General features: G+C 36.1%; 1 long non-coding RNA gene across 1 annotated transcript; it reads right to left on the bottom strand.

Annotated features, from left to right (window-relative positions):
* Positions 1 to 5,885: 5,885 nt before the first annotated feature.
* Positions 5,886 to 20,051, bottom strand: LOC134470379 (uncharacterized). The gene is made up of 3 exons (XR_010039230.1): positions 19,695 to 20,051; positions 16,406 to 16,481; positions 5,886 to 6,217 (listed from the first exon to the last, which is right to left on the bottom strand). It is a non-coding gene; the product is annotated as an uncharacterized LOC134470379 (long non-coding RNA).
* Positions 20,052 to 22,154: the final 2,103 nt, after the last annotated feature.

Raw genomic sequence — 22,154 nt, 5'->3', positions numbered from 1 at the left:
CTAACAAAGTGCAAAATAACAAGACAAAGATAAGGCTCTGATTGTCGTTTACGGAATGCATGTGCTTTCCCAAAGTTACTTCATCTGCTGTCACTTGAGTCCTCAGAAGGCACTCTGTGTCATGCTAACCTTGGGCCATAGAACTGATACAGGAGAGACCTGGGTTCCATAACTTACGCTGTCCCACTATGCTGTACCTCCGCCTGTGAAAACAAAGCTAAATCACTATTCTCCCCAAATATTTTCTAAATAGACAGAATTACTTAAAACTAAATTGTAGCATAGAGCATCATTGGTTGTTTATACTACTTTCTTTACAAGCTAATTCTTCCTTTTCATCAAGCTTGGATAGATGCCTTTATCCCAGCTCCCAACCTATCTTTGAGTATTCATGTAAAAACTTGGCAAAAGTTAATTTTCAGTGTCTTGAGAATCAGAACCAAAATGTTTTCCAGCTCCTTCCATCAAGAGGGAGAATGAGTGAGCTGTCCTTCATTCAGTCTAGTTGGCCAGCGGAATGTGACGGAACCAAGAATCACACAGCCTTGGCTTCCGAAATTTTGCGTTATAAAACCACAGGAGAAAGAGATGCAGCTAAGCAGCACCCCAAGGTCCTGGATGATGATAAGTGGTCCGAACATACAGTAAATATTTAAATTTTAAAATTCTCTGACTGTAAAGGGTTGTCCTTAATCTCCCTAAAAATCTCCACCTCTCTTTCAACACCCTTATCCCAGATTCATCCTTTTCCAAAGCAGTTCTGAAAGTCCTCTTTTGTGTCTTTACAATGTGTGATATAAAAATACTACAGAGACCACTGCTGCTGAAATCCATTAAGCTGGTAAAAACATCCCAGTATGTCCTCATCCATCTTAGGCCATGGGTCTGCCGCCCACAACTTCGGGTTTTTCCCTAGGGTCACAGTGACCTAAGAGACAGACGTTTTGAATAGATGCAGGAAAATCTGGTGGCTCAGGCAGTGCAGTTAGATACTCACAAAAGACTTCCAGAAGTACTTCAGAAGGTAGCAAGAACTTTTGCAAATAGGAAGATTAAGAGATGGAGGGGCAGAAGGTCATTAAACAATTAAAACACATACCAGCTCCCCACAACAAATGGAATCATTACATACTACAAACACGTGTGCATAAATAATTATGCTAATATGCTAATTTGCATTTCTCCAGTGATAAAGGGGTGTTGAATATTTTTTCATGTGTTTATTGGTCACTTGAATTTCTTCTCAGAAGCATCTTTCCATTTGAACTGCCAATTTTTTTTGGTTGCATCTTTAACAGGATGGGTCTACTTTTTCTGGGTTCTTTGCAGATTTCTGGAGTTAGTCCTCTGCCCATGGTATATTTAGTAACATTTTTTTCTTATCTGGGAAGCTGTCACTTCACTCTGTTAATTGTCTGCTGTACAAAAACTTTGCAATTTGATATCCCATTTGTTGATTATTGACATTATGTCTTGTGCAACTGGGGTTTGATTTAGAAAGTCCTTGCTTATGCCTCTGAACTCAAGAGTTTTCCTACCTTACCTTCTCCATCTAAAGGTTATATTTTAACCTTTACATCTTTGATCTACTTTGATTTCAGCTGAGTGCACGATAAAAGAGGTAGGTGTCATTTCAAACCCCAGCATGTGAATAGTGAGTTTTCCCAGCACCTCTTTCTAAAAAGGTTCTCTTTTCTCTAGTACATATTTTCTGCCCCTTTGTCACATATCAAATGACTGAATGTGTCTGGTGCTGTCTCTATACCCTCTGTCCTATAAAATTGATCCACATGTCTTGTTTGTGCATGTGTCTGTGTGTTTGTGAACCAGCACCATGCTGTTTGTATCACTGTAGCTTTGTGATATTACTTGAAGCAAGGTATTGTGATGCTTCCTACTTTGCTCCTGTTACCCAGGATGGCTCTTATTATTCTGGGTCTCTTCTTGTTCCATATGAATTTTAGGATAGTTTTCTTTTGTTTGTGAGAAATGTTTGTATTTTGATTGAGATTGCATGAAACCTATGCAACAGTTTTAGAAGAATGACCATTTTGACAATGTTGGTTCTGTCTATTCAGAAATAGGAAACATTTGTTAATTTTTTAATGTCGTTTATGATTTCCTTTCTTACAGGATTGTATTTTCATTATAGAAATCATCCACTTCTTTGGTTAGGTTACTTCCTGTGTATTTAAGTTTTTGGTTATTGTGAGCTTTATTGCTTTCTAATTGACTGCAGGTTTGGTTCATAATTGGTGTTCAGGAATGCTACTGAGTTTTGTGTGTTTTTTGGTGCTATTGATTTTGCATTACACTACATTGGTGAATTTGATTATTAATTCTAGGTGTCTTTTGATGGAATTTTTGAGGGGTTCTATGTAAAGTATCTTACATAGAAAAGAGACAACTTGAGAAGCCAACAAAAAAGTACAATGACAGGAATAAGCCAATAGTTTTCAGTAATCACTCTCAAGGTAAATGTTGTTAGCATATGAATTAAAAGACACCGATTGGCAGAATGGAGAGGGGAAAATAACAGAATCCAGCAGTCTATTGCATTCAAAACCTCACCTAATCCAAATAGAAATTCATAATCTAAAACCAAAGGGTAGAAAACAATACTCATACACCAGAAGCCCAAAACAAACAAGAATAAACATATCATTCTCAAACAAAGTAAACTCCACAGTAAAACTGATCAGAAGTATCAGAGTATGTTACTATGTAATAGTTAAGAAAACAATTCTAAAGGAAACAATAACATTTGGAAATGCATATACACTGAATACTGGGGCACCTAACTTCATAAAACAAATACTTCTGGACATAAAATCCAAATGCACACTAACACAATCATATTGAGGGACCTCAATGCCCCACTCACAGAAAGGCAGATTAACTAAACAGAAAACTAACAAAGAAATACGAGAGCAGAACTGTGTCTTCAAACAAATGGACTTACTAGATATCTACAGGGTGATATATCACACTACCACAGAATATACATTCTTCTCAGCAGCACATGAAACTTTCTCCAAAATATAGAACATGCTAATAGATAAAACCTGCTCAGATAAATACAAGAATGCATCCCGTGTATCCTTTTAGATCAAAGCACATTAAATCTTACAAATCAATTGCAAAAATAACAGAAATTTCATTAACAAGTGGATATTAATAACTTAGTCATGAACTCAGTGGGCCATAGAAGAAATCAAGGTAGAAATTAAACAACTTCTAGAATAAAACAATAATGCCAAAATAACATTCCAGAGCCTAAGAGAACAGTTCATTGCTGTAATGCTTGCGTTAGATAAAGAGAAAGATTGAATAAGCAAATTAATAATGTATCTCAATAAACTGGAACAGCAAGAAAATTTCAAACCCAAATGTCATACAAGAAGGAAATGCATAAATATCAAAGTAGAAATTGATGAAACTGAAATTTAAAAAATACACAAAAAGCAAATGATTTGAACAACTGGTTTTCAAAAGAATAAATAAAATAACGAAACTGTTATCCAAACTGACCAAACAAAAAGGAAGACCCACATCAACGCAATGAGAAATGAAAAAGTCAAAATCACAGCATCCATTGAAATATAAAAGCTCACTAGCAACCACTGTGAAAAATTGAATTCTAACAAATTAGAAGAAATGGACACATATGAATTAGAAAAACTGAACAAAGAAGACACAAAAATGGTGAAAAATCAAATAGCTAGAAATGAAATTAAAGCAATAATAAAAAAATACCAACTAAGAAAAACCCGGAACCTGATGGATTTAACTACCGAACTTTATAAGATCATCATCAGGGAGGATATAACACCAATGCTCATCAAACACTTTAATAAGGTAGAAGAGGAGTACAATATCTTCAAATCCATCACTAGAAGCTAGTACTACCCTGATTCCAAGACTAAACAAGGACCCAAATAAAAATGAAAACTACAAGGCAATCTCTTTAATGAACACACATGTAAAAATCCTCTGCAAGATACTCGCAAACAAAAATGCAACAAATCATTAGACCATATGGCATGACCAAGTAGGCTTCATTTCAGGAATGCAGGGATGGTTCAATATATGTAAATCAATAAATGTAATGCATCACATAAATAGAAGCAAGGACAAAAATTACATGATCATTACACAAAATGCCGAAAAATCCTTCAACAAAGTCTAACATCTATTCATGATAAAAAAAAAAAAACTTGCAAAACATAGGTATAGGAGGCCCTAAGCTCACTCTGATATACGCCATCTATGGCAAAGCCACTGCCAGCACAGTAACAGCGGAGAAAACTGAAAGCTTTTCCTTTTAAATCAGAACCAATACAAGAATGTCCACTATAATCACTCCTACTCAATATAGTACTCAAAATATTGACCAGAACAACCAGGCAAGAGAAAAAAACTTAAAATGGTACATATGGGAAACAAAGAAGTCAAATTATCACTCCTTACAGATAAATGATACTCCTTGATTTAACACAGTATAAATATTTTTTCTGGCATATAGAATTCCATCAAAAGCAATCTCCAAATACAGCTTGTATCTGAATCCTGAATATACTGAAAAGCTTTAACAGTAAATCTTTCTGTATAATATAAGTGTGAATTTATAATATGAATACATCTAGACTCTACAATGCATAACATCTTGCCATAGCAAATAAGAAATAAAAGGTCTCAGTGAGAAAAAATGAACATGAAAAAGTTAAAATATTTAACATTAGAATTAATTTTGTTTGATAAGTTGAAAGTTTATCCATAGAAATAAGTAATTTGGGCAAAGCAAAAGTATTAAATTCGTCAGAAGCCAAAGTGCCCTTTTATATGTATTTTTTGAACTATGGAAATACATGTAGTGCATATCCTGCAAGCCACCCCCTAAAGATAGCTCCTGGAAATAAAGGAAGGTTTAAAAAGGAAGAAGGAAAAAAAGAAAGACAGGAAAAAGAAGGGAGGGAAAAGGGAAGAGGAAGCAAAAGAGTTTTGACTCCAACTAGAAAATGCTGTGTTTATCCTTTTACTGGAAATTCACTTATAAGTAGGACAATAATTCCTAAGAATTCTTTCACTGGAGAAACCTAATTAACTTTATGAAAATGTGTGTATGTATATGTATATTAGATTTTGATATAAAAAGTATCAATTACGATTAATGATAAAATTTTCTAACTTTCTCCTTTTTTAGGCAATGATACAAAATTTTCAGGTGATGTCTTTATATTTGTTCAAAAAAATAACATTTAATTAATGTATAGTAATTTAGATATCCACCGTTTATGCAATGAATTGAATTTCTAAATATGCTGTTTGAATATATAATTTTCACTTTTTTCAGTAATAAAAATTAACTGATAATTTTTACTCAGCTTTCCATTATTATCCTGCAACTTGGCACTTTGGCAATTAACTTTGAATTTTGCAACTTCAGTGTTGCACGTTTAAATCATAACAAGCATCTACAAATGTTTAACTTTGCTCAAAGTGAGTTACAATACTTTTAAAATTAAACAGTAGATCTAATGTTACTAATATCTATCATTTCTTACTCATTTATCACTGACAGTATCAGCCCTCTGTTATTTGGCACTTACTTAGAATAAGGCACATATTATTCTAAGTAATTTTCATGTATTGCTTAATACTCAACAATGTTTTTCTGTGTCTATGGCCATTAAAATCCCATTTCACAGTTTGAAGAAAGTGAGGCACAGATCACTGCTTGAAAGGGATGCAGCTGAAATTCAGACCTAAACATTTGCCATCAAGCATCATGTGAATGCCAAAATCTTTGAATAGGAATCAATTAACATCATCATTTTAAAGATTTTATTGTAATTAAACAAAACTAAGCCTTAAAACTGTGATAAATGAGATTTGGACTTCTCTAGCTTTTGTGTCTTTGATCTTATCACTCAAACAGATCCGGTTAAACTGAGTAACATATTCTCAGGCTCTATGGAGACTTCCTGTGGGTCTATGGATTTATCAGTAGGTCTTACTTCGGTCAGGTGAGCAGCGTTCTGACAACAGGAGCGCCTACCTGCTGCACCCAGGTGCTCTCACCTGCGCAGCCAGCCTGGGGCCCCGGTCAGGGTGATGGGCTCCGCAAAGGGTGGGGAACTGAAGACCAGGACTAAAGGCCCCCAAGGCAGCACCGCTAGAAGGAGAGGCCAAGCCAAAATCAGCACAAATTGCAGTCCTTTAAAAGTGAAAGAAACAGATGAAAAATTAGGCATAGAATTTACAATTAGAAAACGTTTTAAAAAATACCTTGAAAGTATTATATTAGCTATAGCAAGATATAAAGAAGATTTGTGTTTTACTAAAGAGAAATACAAATATTTTTTAATGAGAGAAGGTTCAACTTCAGTGAAAATTAAAAATTCAGATTATAGCTACTATACTAAGATACTATTTTCATTGATCAGATTGGCAAAATAATCCAAAAGTTGGAGATTTTCTTATATTGTTTGGACATATCTGGTGCATGAAAATGGAAAAATAATTTCATGGAGATAATTGCAAAGCATTTATTAAACTAATAATCACATTTGTCCTTTATGTGATATCTGTCCATTATCTGATTTCTAAAAATGTATTGACAAATATACCTGCACACTCAAAATATGTATATCAGATATATGATACATTTGTTAACACTTCCCAATTGGTGGCTAATCATTGGAAATGATTTCAATAACCTTACTATACACTGGCCCTTAGTTTTAGAAGAAAAGTAAACCATTCTTAAAGCACTGAAATGAAAAGATCACTAGGAAGTATAATGCATATGTTTCTGGTTTTTGTTTTTTGAGACAGGGACTCTGTTAGTCCAGGCTGGCCTTGAACTTAAAGTAGTCTTCTTGCTTCAGCCTGCCAAGTGCTGAGGTTACAGGTGTGCATTATCATGACAGGCAGAAATATTTTAAAAATATTTCAAATTGAAAGAAATACTAAGAAACTAATATGTTCAAAAGGAAGTGGCAGTATTTTACCTAGTACAGCTAATAATTTTTGCAAAACCCACATTTTCTCCAGATATGAGAACAGATGATATATTAATTGAACTAGATTTGCATGTATATTTTATTCTAGGGACCATGAATGTATAACATGTCAAGGCTTTGATAATTATTAACTGATTATAGATGCTTTAAGTATTTGACCATACAAATTTAGAAGCTACATTCTAAATTTTTAATAAATCACTTGTTTTTAGTCTTTCCTGTTTCTGATGTGACATAAATTGTTCTGGCAGATGACAATTTCTTCTTACATGATCTTGACCCTAAGACCCTCCTCATATAAATTATCAAAATAGTCTGCAACTTTTAATGGTTTGAACACAAATGTGTTTCATCCGGATTGGAAATGGAATGTTGAGTAATGTTTTTACTTTAAGGATTTAGTAGCACCAAAGAAAACCATTTGACATCCTATATCACTATTGTTATTTTTCTTTTTATCTTAGTACTCTCTTGGATATATGCATCTTTCAAAATTATCTCTGCTCTTCTGAGAGTCTCATGAATTCTGGAAATAAAATAGTAGGTGCCATTTCAAATTCAGACAAAAGAATTCCAAATGCAAAACAAGCGATCAGCTTAAATATTTATCTTAATTTAAACATAATATTCTTTTTGTTTATTTTGAAAAAGCAAAACAGAAAAAAGAATAGAAATTATACAACTTCAAAAATAGCAGAAAATTAACACTAATTAATATGTTGCATATTGTTATCTTACAAGCAATTGTTCGGTTTACAAGACTTAGGTACAAAAAAATGATCAAGCAAACAATGAGAGCACAAACTGTTCATTTGGATGAATTAACAGAGATTAGTAGTATCTCCATCTATCTTGTCTATACATACATACATACATACATACATACATACATACATATGTGTACCTATTCACATACCATCTTTCCCCTTCTCTCCTTTCCCTATTCGAGCTGTCCTTTCTTTTTAAGCACTTTCTTTCCCTTTTGTTATCACACTATCTATTGTACATTTTGAATCTTATTATCCTTTCGGGTTTTTTCATAGCAGCACAATTTGTAACAGTTAAATCTTGGAAGCAACCCAAATACCCATCGACCACAGAATGGGTAAAAAAGATGTAGTATTTTAATACAATGGACTATTTCACAGCTGAAGGATAATCTTGAGGCTTTTATAGGTAAATGGAGGCAACTTAAGACCATACTCATAACTGAAATAAATCAAAGTTACATTTGTAAATATCATATTGTCTCCCTAGTGTAAAAAAAACCACAATATTCTTGAGGCAAACCAACAATGATATCAATTCAGCATATCAATTCATGATATGCTGTTATATTTGCAGTAGATGGTGAATATATCCTGTGAATTGTATCTGACTTTTATCATTCTGCCTTACTGTATTTTATCTTGAAAACTATAGTTAACATATATATCTGATTTAGAATCTCATTTTGGTAATGATAATAGTCTTTTTTGTTTCAAGAGGCTTTGTTGATGTCATTGTAATCAGAAGACGACACTACAGATTGGATTCCAGAATCCTGACCCCATCCTGCTGTCTTCTCTGATTAGATACCTCTACCCCATCTGTTAAAATGTTACATTAAGGGGCTGGGGATTTAGCTCAGCGGCATAAGCATCTGCCTTGCAAGTGTGCAGTCGTGAGTTTGATCCCTGGTTCTGATAAAAAAGAAAAAGACCAAAATGTTACGGTAAAACATGCACATACATTTCACTTATGAGGAATGTCAAATCACAATTAGTAATTCCCAGAAGGCAATCGAGAAACAGAATTTTTTTCTAGATAAGTTCCTAATGTTTTTCCATGTGAGAAACAATGCAAGAATTCCTCTCCAGATGTGGATGCAGCAAAAGGCATGAAGACCAGAAACAAGGCCTGGGAAAACACAAGCAGTAATGTACATACTCATTATGTCTTATATTCCTCCGTTTACTGTAAGTCATTTTTGTCAGACAAGAATCATAGCAGCTACCAGAAATGCTATGATAAAGATGAAGTTCCCCAGATTTTTTTGCTCTGTGTCATGTACCTGATGAGAGAATACAAAGTTTAATGGCTCAAATCTAGTGGAATTTGTACCAAAATTACTTTCTTCAAGCTCATTAGAACTATATGACTATAAATTTTTGTGCTTAGGTGGACAAATCTTATTTAAAGTAGTGCACGGTTCTGGGTAGTCAAAGATGTTAGTTATTGTAGTGTTAATATCTTAGAATTGGAGTGTCAGTTTCAGTAGGCAAAGCAAGGAAGAGACCAGTCAGGAGAAGCTAGATCTAAGAAACAGGCAAGGAGCTGCAGCTGCTGTTGGAAATCTTGCTCTTGATAACAACTCAGTGACTTGCAAGGAGTGTGAGGAGGAATTAGAGATGCAGCAATAAGTGACAGGTGGAGGTAGTCGCTAAGATTTAACATGGAGATAAAGATGGTACCTGGACACCAGAAGGAGAAAATTTACAGGAATTAGTTTTCATTTGGCCCATTCAATAAGCATTTTGTAAGCAGCCGCTATATCACAAGAAATAGAACACATGGACTCTCCTTGGTTTTTGAAGGCTGAAAGTGTGGCAAGAAAACTAGACCAGTAAAAACCACAATGATGGTCCTCTGTGGACTTCTCAGGAACACAGCCAAGAGGAAGTTAAAATTAGAGAGCTATGGCCATATATGTGGCCACTCTTGCTGGCAAGGGCTTCAGGAAGAGTATGTCAGCCCCTGAGAGGAGATGAAAGGACAAGAAACTTTCCCAAAAGAACTATTTGATCAATCAGCTTCAAGGTCCAAGGGACCCATTAAACATGGAAGTACAAGATAGGATCTCAACAAATGGAGTTAAAATGGGCGGTAGTCATGGGAATGAGGTAGAAACCAATTACTAAACCAAAAGCTTGGGGTGCCCAGAAATATATTCAGCTTTCTAATATTCTTCTCACATGCTGAAGTGGAGTCCTATAAAATAAAACCCTCATTTGTTGGAGGCAATTACTTTTACAATATTTTTCTGTAGAGGAAGAAAATCTGTGTCTGGGAACACCTTAAACAAAATGTTGACCCACCCAAGGGAAACGTCTAGAACAGCTCCGAGCACAGGGTAGGCTCATGTGTTTGGTTTTACCTCATTTTATCTAGATACTCCATGTATCAACTTGGCTTTCATTAGCTTTTCCTTGAAATCACAGTATGCACATTTGTTGTAATGTTTTTGCTGAGTATGAAAATGTACTTTAGCATTAATGCAAGTTATGATTCTCATTTAATAGAATCTGCAAAAAAAAAACCCACAAAATACCTTAAATCCCGTGTGATTCATTCAAATAGGCCAAATATCACACCTCTCCAAAAATATTTTTCTCACTATTTTTTTCTTAACCTGTTAAACATCTTGGCCTTCTATAAAGAATTTTTGTTTGGTCTTTATTTAGCTTTTTGTCTTCTGTAATTTCTCCCCTCACTTCTCCCCCATCTTCATCTCCTCCATCTTTTCTCCATCATCTCTATGTTTCATTCTTCCTTCCAGATTTGAAGATTGCAGAGCTTGGATTCTGACCACCTGGGATCACATCCTAAATGCACCCTTCGGTGAATGTGAGACCTTGAGCAAGTTACTCAAACTGTCTGTATATCAGTTCCTCCTTGGATAAGTTAATGATAATATTAAATAATAGTGACTAATTCAATAGTTTGTTTTGAAGATTTAATGAGTTATTTCAACATTGAAAACAAAGTTGAATTTATACCAACTTTACAACAGACGTCTAATATTGTTATTTCACAATCATCTGTTTGACAATTTTTTACCAAGGTACTATAGCGTTCCTATCTGAAGTACCCTGGGTGTTCTTGGCCCATTTACCATATGTCCTCCAAGACAAAGTCTCACACAGACAGACACAATCAGGAAATCACGTCCCTGCTCCTCCCCACCACACCCTATCCTGCCTAACTGGCTCATGAAGCGTGAATGTATCCTTTACACCTGCCTTCAACCATAAACTTCAAGGAAACAGCTATAACTCATGGCCATGTATCCATTTGTGGCTCCTGTGTCTTTATATCACCTGTGTTAAAATATCACAATATTTCAGCTGTTAATTGAAACACTCTGGCGTCTTGAGTTATTTTTACAGTCAATTTGAGATGACATGTGATAGTTCAGATTCATGGAAGCCATGAGTCAGAAATTCTGTCTCTAGTTATGGTTATAACTTTTAACATGTGCTAACATGTGATTTCTAAAATGAGTATTTGAAGTGCTCAACTTTTGTCATGGTGGTAAGTCTTTATGCTAAATAAAAGCAACACTTTTTAATGTCTCATAATTTTCCCCCAGTACCCTATGTATTAATAAAAAGTAATCATTTTAATGTTTTTCAGCAACTCCAAGGGAATTTGATGAAAATAAGCAAATCCTACCAGAAATAAGTTTAACAATCTTTATAAGATTATTTATAAAGTGCTGGTCATGACTGACAAAATGAAGAAAACAATAAGAAGTAAACTCATCTACCTTTATAGTTCCTCCAATGTGCTGGGAGGAGAGTTCTTCAGTCTAAGAAACATTCAGAAAACCAGTGTGCAGAAAGTGTGAACTCCGAGAAGACAGCCTGAGATCCTTTTAAGTGATGTGAGCAGTGAGCTCTTAAAATGGGGCTAATTAGCTGTTTGATGTACTTGACAGACAAAGATGTATGCAAGCAGAGAGAAAAGACTGCAAACACAGATATCCCTGATTGCATTATTGTCCAAAACTTTAATTAATTTCTTGAGGACTATCTGTTCCATAATTTAAAATGGTTTAAAAGATGTACAACTAACAGGTTCAAAGTGTTTCTTTAGCTAATCACTTGCACTGCAGGAGGTTGGAAATTATAGAGCACATTTTATACACTCCTCAAGCCATTCAAGAATTACTTTTATAGGCTCTGGCTTTCATTCCTTTTCTGTCTGAATAATGGTGTTGAGAAATGTGTGACTGGACTCCATGGATATGTTGTTCAATGCCCAAATAGTCACCACTTGATCTTCAGGACGGGGAGGCGTAGCTGCCTTTGAGTGTGAAAATGTTCTCTTGGTTTATTCGTGCTGAGACAGACAAAAATTGAATATTGGTTATGGACTGGATTCAGAAATAAACCTTTCTGTAGTTTAAATAAAATTCAGTGTATTATCTAAGATTACATGTCCCTGTAAAATATAGCTAATAAAGAAAAAACTGAGTTTCCCCCAGTACCCTATATATTAATGAAAAGCAATGATTTTAATGTTTTTCAGTTGCTTTCAGCAACTATGAGATTATAAGATTATTTATAAGATTATCAGACAATTTTTCAAACAAATGATGATGATATGCACACACAGTGGCATTCAAAGCATAAATATGCAATTAATTATGAAGCTTTTTCCATTTATTTTAGTGATTCAAATGTAAATTCTAAGTGTTGTTAGCTTTGCTTATTTTTGTGACGTTTGATTAGAAAGTCATTATTTCAAAGTCATTCTACTAGTACATTCAGGAAAACTGTAAATTTAAGGGTCATTAATTTTACAAATATATCTAAGAAATAATCAGCAGAGATGAGTCAGAGTAACAACTTAATTCATAAAAGCCACAGGGTCATCTTACATAGTTATGTAAATTTACTAAGTTTAATTAGTAATCAAAATGTTTTATTGAAAGAGATTTTTTGCCAGAGGCGTCCAAGTTCAGGTCAAAGCCGTAACTGGCATACTTTCTGTGGGTCTGCCAATCTCTACCATGTTTCCAAGCAGCCATGGGAAAATTCACTCATCATTTTAATACATATTTATTGAGGACTTCTGAGGTGTCCTAGCTACTGTGGATACAACAGAAAAGTAAACACACCAAATCTCCTTTCTGGAACTTTCACATGAATAGGGGTGGGGAATTAACATCAACAGCATAAATAAGTTACTTCCATATTGCATTAGAAAGTGATGTGTTTAGTGGAGAAAAGGGAACCAGGCAACTGCGGGAGGAGGATGGAAAGATTTCAGCAGGAGCAACAAGATCTGAATAGCATTCAAGACTGACTCTGGCTGTTTGATTGGGATTATTCTAAGGCATAGCAAGAGTAGAAGCTAGAGAACCATGTGGGAGGCAATATGACAGTGATCCCAACAAGAGAAGGTGGTGGCCATGACTCTGTTGGAGTGGGGAGAGATGCACTTGGACCAGGGGTTACTATCCGCAGCGGATGCCTTGCCCTGTGAGGCTGAGTAATAGCAGGCCGACAGTGCTGCCCCTCTGCACATTTGATAGCGACCTTTACCACCTCTTTTAGACTGGGCTACATTAATTATCCGTGCTACCCATATCCAGCACTACTACCTCCTTCTCCAAGCAGGATCAGCCTCTCTCATTTAAACAAGAATATCTTTTTCCTCTTCAGCTTTTGTAAATGCTAGGAAAGAGTTGAAGTCTGATCTAAGATTTAGAGACTGACTAGGGGTTTAGTAAACCCACAAAAAGAAGACGTTATGCAAAGGCAGTCTCGGGGAGCTGCACTATGCTGTCCTCAAGGCTAGGAGAGGCAAGTGTTCTGAGGAGTTGGAGGAGTCTGGGCTTAGGGCTATCAGATTGTCCTGGGTTATTGACTGCTCGGAGGAGTGGGCAGTTTGAGACCAGGGTACCATGTGCCATTCATTCATAAATGCCTTCGCAAAAGCATGGTGTTGATGCTTTTAAGCCACAGTACAGGGGTCCAGCTAGCATCTCACACTGGCAGAGAAGGAAACAAGTTGCCTCCAGGAGATTTCCCCTGCCATCAGAGTAGAGAAGCATGGAAACTGTCCCAGCAGGGAGCATAATGTGCAGTACCACAGGATCTGCTTAGAGACTGAGGTGCACAACAGGATTTTCTGAGAAGGAGCCCAGCCAGCAGAGTCAGCAGCCTGTTTCAAGAGGAAGATCAATGTTGAGGGCTCAGTCTGCTCAGAGCACTGACTGGGAAGGGGCTCTGCTCACCAAAATAACCCACTAATCCTCTCAACACAGAGCTACAAGTCAGTAGCATAAGCATTTCACACATGGCCTTGGTACTTAAATTCAAACTATAATTTTAAGAAAAAGAGGCACCTGACCACTTTCAGGGGACAGTTTAGTAACCAGAGAGCACTTTTCAATAATAAAGCATATTTTAGGGTCTCCTAAACCCTAACAGAAGGAGATTTTTAAAGAAGCCTGCTTGAGATATACAGAAACATGTGGAAATTCTAAAAGAGGATTAGATATCTATTTTAGAAAGCTGCATGTGGAAGCAAAATAGGTAAGATAATAAGAAGCTAGGTACATTGAGTCCTAGATAGGGACTACTGTAAAACTTCAGACACACGCAACAGAGACTTAACAATGGAGCACATCAACCCATTCACATGCATCACATCTGTGTAATTGTACATGTGTTGGCCATAAGGAAGGAGACATTGAAAATAAATTTTGGAGAGGAAACCCCAGCAATAGGAAATCCGGCTAGCCTTCAACCTCCTTGATAGTAAGGGGCTGAGTACATTAAAATAGCAATTTATTTGATAGGTAATTGATATCTGGCAGATTAGTGACAGCCTCATTGCCAAGAGAGCATACAGTCTCAGCCTGCGACTTTAAAAACTTCACTGGGGAAAAAATTACAGTCAGGCCAGTAGCAGTAGGGCATGGCCAACGGCACAATATGCCGATAACCTAGTCCCACGGAAACCTGATTTGTGGCCTCTGATCGCGTGCACCGAGAGCCCCTGCTATTGACTAGTTGTGGTTCATCAGGATGGAGATCTATCTTGGCTAACAAGAAAGCACTAGAGGTCTTCATTCAGCCACAGAGCCCGTCTCCTGGGACCTCATGCAGCTGTCTTTACCTTCCTACAAATCAACACATCAAAAGCTGCAGAATATATTTTCACTTTCACAAAATGCATACAGCAAGTAAAGTTGCCAAATTCAACTTGAAAAGGGGTAAATGATTACAGCCTGGCTCCAGATATAAAGGATAAATCATGTGTGTCTGGCTGGAATTTTCTTATATGCGTCAACATGAAAGATAACTGAATTTGCATCCACAAGACGACCACACCATATTAATTTGACTAGAAAAGATTAAAACCATTTACACTAGAATTTTTACTTGAATAATTCTGAGCTGCATGCCTCCTCAGGATTTTTTCACTGAAGATAACCAATTATAATGAAATGATTAAAACATCCATCCTGGTAACTTTCAAATAATTGCACGGCATAGGTTTCTCTCTTAGTCCACACAGATCAAGGCAAGATATATTTCTTGTTTTTGTTTTCTTTTTCATTTATTCAACAAGTTTTTTTTTTCTGGGATTTTAGGACTTTCTTGGAAATAAATTCTGAGGCTTTAAATGTCTTCTCAAATTATCAGTTCTTTTGACACTGATTCTCATATCAAGACCTTTCCTCACAGATGTTTTCCGGGAAGACTTGCTCATAAAAGGTCATCACTGTTTCCTTGCCTTCAAGGATCATTTGGTTTCAGCATTCTTTATTTGGAAGGTGTGCAGGTGCATGAAAGAGGGAGAAGGTTACCTCTTGGTAAGCTCCAGTTAATTCTCTAAAATGAGCGAAAGGTCACGCTGAGAAGCAGGTTCCGTATGCATTGTAAGTAAAGCCAGTGCCTTAGCTTGAGACTCCAGCTGGCTGGAGCAGGATTGGACTGCATGATTTGGGCTGCTCCGTCTGCCATCTCATGTGAGGGATGCCACTTTGATGTACTGAACTAACCGAAGTGGCTCTCTGTGAGTGGTAGGCAGGGCAGGCGGTACATTGCTCCTTGGGGTGACTGCATCTCCAGTGCTGTCAGGTCTTAGGAGTTCAGTCTTGGGGGGGATCCTGCTCTGGCTCCAAGGTGCCCTGTCCTGGAGCAGTCTCCTCTCTTCCCAGCTCCGTGGGCAGGTTAACAATCTCTCTAATTTCACACTTGGCCAATTGGTGTTTGGTGATACCATACTGTGCACCAAACACACTGTCATTGTCCCCTACATTTTAAAAAATAAACGCCCAACATAAATTTTGTTACATACTTTTATGTGATACAAGAACAATAAATGCGAGGGTAGAATAAAGCTAGACACAGATGCAACATACAAGTGTTCAGTTTGAATTTAAGTTCTAAAAATGAGTTCATTTTCTTGTACGTATTTTTATCTCAACACTAGCTCAAAGTCTCACTTTACCTCTTTTATTAAGAAAATCAATGTTAATAGCTTTGCAAGCCCATTCATTCCACAGAGGCTCCAAAACAGCTGAAAAGAATGTCTATTTCCACATGAAGGACCAGACAACACATAAACTAAGCTCGCAAGACGGCCTTTTTACATACCTTTGTAACATCCGGATTAGACTGCATCAGTGCTCTCTCCTGAGGCAATTCTCAGACCACCCAGGAAAACCAGCCTCTGCAGAACACAGGTGAAGTCAGTTGATTTAAGGACCCAGAGCCCTGCAATTGTGTCTGCACTGTAACAGCAAAAAGTTTGTTTAGAACACCACTAAAAATCTGAAAAATGAAATTTAAATATTTGGTTTCTCTAGAATGTGGCCCGGTAGGAACATTTTCACCTGCTGTCCTTCTTTCCAGTGGTGGCTTAGAAAGCAGAACTTGGTCCTGTTTATGGATTCAAGCTCCTCAACAGCTTCAGTCAGGGCCTTATCTCTTTTAGCATGATATAAAAAATAAAATCTCCCAGTGAAGCCTGAACATTTTTGATCTGAATAAACAGATTCAATTTATTTATTTAAGTAAATGTTTAGAATGTTTAAATCTTACTTAGATGTGCTGTAGGTGTTTCTGAAACCCATAGGTATGCTTTATGTGTAGCTTAGCTAAGGTCAGGGGTCAGAGGGTTTGAACAGAAAGTAGACATTTACTTAAATTTCTCTGATAAATAAATTATCTGCTAGATGGTCCATAGAGTAATTCTTATTTTCCTAATGCACTACTTATTTGCATAGTAGCAAGGACAAAGCTCTGGATTTTGATGCAGAGACCTAGTCGCTTTTGTTGTTATATCAATCAAAAATTGTATTACCACCACCACAGGCTTACGAAAGATCTCAGCAGTTCCTACAAGGGATGGCTGCTCACATTCTGTCATTAGATGTCAGCTGTCAATGCTCAAGGCAACTACTGTGCCAACACTGATGCCAATACAGCTACCATACAGAATTTCTCCTTTATTTGGAGTCAACTCTAAATAAAAATCAATTTAGAAATTTAGCCTCTTTCTCATATGGTCAAAAAAATTATAAACTATTTTATGAAGTGAATCAACTTCATTTTAAATCTCACTATCTCTGAGATATTTTTCATGTTAAATGTGCATGTTTTAGAGGTGAAGGTTTGGTTTGGAGTTCTTAGATTTTGTGGCGCTGGGCTGAAGACGCATTTTCCCTATTTTACATGATGAGAAGAAATCTCTCCAACACTTGGGTCACTGTCCTCTACCTCCTTGCTCCTCTCCTAGCTGGAGGGGTAAGCACACAGCTAGAGTCAGGCCCAATGACCACACTGTCCACCCGTCAACTTACACACAACTCCAGGAAATTGTTTGAACAATTAACTAATGAATTTTTGGATTTAAGGAAAGAATTATATAAATAATTCCAAGATTATTATATATTGACTATTAATACACGAGGGAAATAGGGCAGTGTTTATTGCCCTCACTGGGAGACACAAACACACCCTGGGACACAGGGCGTCTCGTGGGTCTCATGGTCATGTGACTCTGTGAGGTCCTTTGACTGAAGCAGCTTCAGAGCAGCATGCAGACGACAGGGGCCCGCAAGACACTGAACAAATCTGACCAGCATCACCCCCACAAACACTGCCTTGGTCCCTCTACTGACCACTTTCAGATTCCTTTCCAAGAGTAAATAATTCATTTCATTTCCATATTAATTATAGAAACAATGACCCAAAACACCACTCTCAATGACCCAGTTAGCAATCTTTATCAGAAAACAGATGTCTGAAACAGATTTCCAAGACTGATTTTGTATATATGTTTTTTGGCATATCATTCGCTGTAAACATTTTGCTTTGGGGAACCAATAAATATTTGTTCAATTGAATCTAATTTTATAGATTATAATATTAATTTTAAGATTTCCACCACGTTTGCCAAATATTTTAATTGGCTTAAATTGTCCCAGAAACTACAAATAAAATTATGACATAAAAACTGTGGCTCTTCTTGGATTTTAATTAGCAATAAAGGACTTTTGCAGTTATACAACACTGAGTTGTACATGATTAGTTGAGCAAAAGCATTGTGTCTGCCCTTGTGCAGGGTGGAGACAGGAGAATGAGACCCTTCCTCAGTTTCTCTTTCAGTGTATTTCAAAGACAGAAGTAAGAAGCTCTTTCCTTTCTTGTGTTGGTGGGGATTTGGGTAGTAACTTAATATAATATTTATAGATGGATGTAATGGAAAGAACTTGAGCATTGATCTCAAATAGACCAGAATTTCAATACCAGCACAATCACTTAGTTTTATAACATTAAATAAATTGCTAGAGCTCTAATCCTCACATTTCCAGTTTGTAAAAAAGGACCATTGTGCCTTTTACAGAAGGTTGCATTTAAGATCCATGAGACATAGCACAGAGCCTGACTTAGGGGAGCACTCATGAAGCTCCTATGTTGAATTAACCAATTTTAGAAAAACAAAAGCTAACGTGCTGAACAAAATTTAATTTTACCCAAGTGATTTGAAAGGCATTTTGGAGTCTTAGAATTTTTGAATACCCTTGTAGTCATTTATTTTTAATACACTATAGTTTTAAGTCTCAGTGTATAAACTTGACTTTAAATGAGAATATCTAGAGAGCCTTTATCTACTGCTTGATAATTTTGAGAAATTCTGTACTAAAAATAACAAACCAAGAGAAGATTAAATTTCTGTAAAAATACAAATCTTTCCCTTTAGCTTCACAGTAGAGGAGACTTTAAATTAGAAATTCAGCTGGGGGGGTATAGCTCAGGGGCATAAGTGCCCACTTGGCAAGCTTAAGGTCCTGAGTTCAATTCCTGGTATTAAAAGAAGACACACACACAAAAAAAAAAAAAAAAAAAAAAAAAAAAAAAAAAAAAAAAAAAAGAGAGAGAGAGAAAGAAATCCATAGAAATGTGTTATGATAGTTTGTTATAATCTTATACAAATTAAAAATCATTCCTAAGGCTTTGTTTTCCCATGCATAAAGTGAGAGATTAAAATACATAATCTTTTGGATCGTTTTTATCGACAAATTATATTATGTTTATTAATATTATTCCCAAGAAATACATAGATCAAAACTAAATTTCAAAAGTAAAATGTTCTAAGTCTTCCAAAGCCAGCCATTCCTGCCACTAGAAGCAATAAGAGGAAAATAACCAGGCGGTAAGACACAGCTGACACAATCAATTCACTTTCTGTATTTTTTTCTATAAACTCACGGTGGGAGGAACAGAAGTTGGAAAACATGAACAACAGTAAGTGAACTGAAAAAAAAAAAAAAAGTTGAAAAAGAAAGGAAAGCCAAAGAGAGGAAAACAAAAGAGAGAAAAAAGAAAAACGCCATCAATCAAAATGATCCTGGCTGAAACTTCTTGATAGAAGACTTACCTCACACCTTCTTGGTCAAAGAATTAAAGGTCGTTGGTCCAACCTTTTCCACATGTGCTACATTCCACCTCTGTGAAAGTCCTGCCTTTCGTGCTGAATTCAAAACTCTTCAGGAAATGACCCAGAGCGTAAAGGGAAGATAGTCTTCTATTTTGCCCTCATTTTCTGAAGAAAGTATTTAGATATGTGTGTGAGAAAAAAAATAGATATGTATTATAATATTCTGCTTTGAAAAGAAAATACAAAAAAAGCCCTATTCAATCACAAACACATTGCAGTCAGTAGCTATGCTTCAGACCACAAATCATAGTGAAAGCCAGCCTCTATCTATCTGTGTAACCCATAAAATTCCTTTTTAACTCAATATTGTTCGAAACATTCTATTCCAGATTTGAAAGGATTTCCCTATTATTTTCTACCCAAAAGATTAAGCATTAAATAATGACCCAAAAAATAGATAGCGCCTTGTTTGTTAGGGAGACCTGTCTTACACTTTCCTAACATTACAGCCAGATTTCACGGTCACAGGAAAACAAAACACACATAATGGAGTGGTTATTAATTCAATAAATCCAGCAGCTCTCATGCTCTGGGCAAAAAGGCAAAGTTAAAAGCAGCTGTTCATTGACGACATATGGGACATGGCCAGGGTGAGGTAGCCGCTTTAGCACATCATCCAGCACTTTTAAGGCTGACTGCACTCAATTTCTTAGACAATCTACACACCATTTTCAGTTCCATAATTTATCCCAACAATACCCCGAGCAAGAGATCGGAGGAGGAAAATGAAAGCAATTTACAGTATCGAGATGAAAGTAGTTGGCTGGATGGAGAAGACCTACTATGTAAATCATATCCACAACTTCAAGGAATGTTGACATAATATTCTGGAATTAATTTTTTCCAGCATTCCTACGTAGGTCACACAAAGGTAAATCTAGTTTCTCCTCCCTACCTCTTATATCTGGAGTTGTTTATCAATATGTTAAAGAGGAAATTGATTTTACCTCTGCCTTCTACGGGGACAATAAGAACCTTATGTATAAAACTTACCAATAACAATGAAAGGAATCAGTTGAAACATTAGTGTGCAATCTTTATATATGTCTCTCAGTTAAAGGTCATAGGAAGAAGGCAATAAAAAAAATCAGAAGCACAGAAAAATAAGGATAGCAATCTATTTGAAATAGTGGTCTGGATTATTGTAAACTAATCTCATTATGTCTTCCTTTAAAATATGTCCATAAAATCTGCCTCTGATTCATATCAGCTGATGACAAACACCTTATCGTAGAACATTTTAAGGCATGAAATTTGTAGTTATACAATATGAATTTCAAGTAGGAGTCTGTTTTTATACTCTCATATGAATAGTATGTGTTATCCTCACCAAAGGCTAGAGACTAATTATTTCAATACCACCTCCCCTGCTCCCCTTTTCTCCTTCTGTCTTTCTCTCTTAATCTTCTTGGGTTGATTGAAGCAGGACAAGGGTGACCAGTTACAACGTGATGAGAAATGCAGCAAGAAAGCCAGTGTAGCAGTGTCTCAGGACAAAAGGTAATAAGCAAAAGCCAAGACATGTTAAGAACATTCTAGGAACTTTAGAAATACTGTGAAGGAACCCAGATTTTGTGAAGTATGCAGATCAAGGGATCAAGATTTTTAACTTAAATCAACTTAAATTACCTTCACTTAAGACTTTGCTTGTCCTGTAAATAAAATAAGCAGCCCCCTAGTACTTCTCATGTTTCTTTATAAATGTTAGTTGTTTCTTATAGAGAATTTGGGAAATGCAAAAGCCAGGAGTCATTCTTAGTCTTAACAGCTAGGAATGACTTCTGTTTCTAGTTCTGGTTATGCTTCTGGGTGAACTGCATGTTTTTGTCTTTTATGTCTGGGTTTATTTTTAATGGAAATGTATAAGAATTTTTTATATTAGTAATGCTAAATCTTTGTGTATCACATATTTTGATTATTTCTAGGTTTTCCGTTTGTTTTTTCACAGTTTGTACTAAGTACTTAATAATCACTATTTTATTTATTCCTCACAAAACTCTCAAATGGTAGTCATTTTATAATAATAGTACCCATTGCAATATTTCTATGACTGTTTTCCAGACTGTAAAATTCAGATGCATAGATGTACCCATAGAGCATAACACTGGGCTACAACAACACACCCCATACTTTTCTACTGTAAATTTCTACGTTAGAATAATAGTAGCCATTTGTGTATCTCAGTAGCTGCACCTGGGGGACACGTAAAGCTATCTTTGTGTCTACTCACTTGGTATGATGAGTAGCAACGTGTGTGCACATGTGCAAAATTGTCAAATTAGGATTTTCTACACACATAATGCTCTGCCTAACAGACTTTGCATATGTTTACTTGAGCATCACAAGGAGTAAAGTATACACATATCACTCTTTTGATACAAAAAAAAATGTATTTTACCA

Source organism: Cavia porcellus, unplaced genomic scaffold (genome assembly GCF_034190915.1).
Source record: "Cavia porcellus strain 051 isolate PalLab524CR breed Dunkin Hartley unplaced genomic scaffold, mCavPor4.1 scaffold_14, whole genome shotgun sequence".
NCBI lineage: Eukaryota > Metazoa > Chordata > Mammalia > Rodentia > Caviidae > Cavia > Cavia porcellus.
Note: the sequence above shows the minus strand (reverse complement) of the source record. Positions and strands in the feature narration are given on the sequence as shown.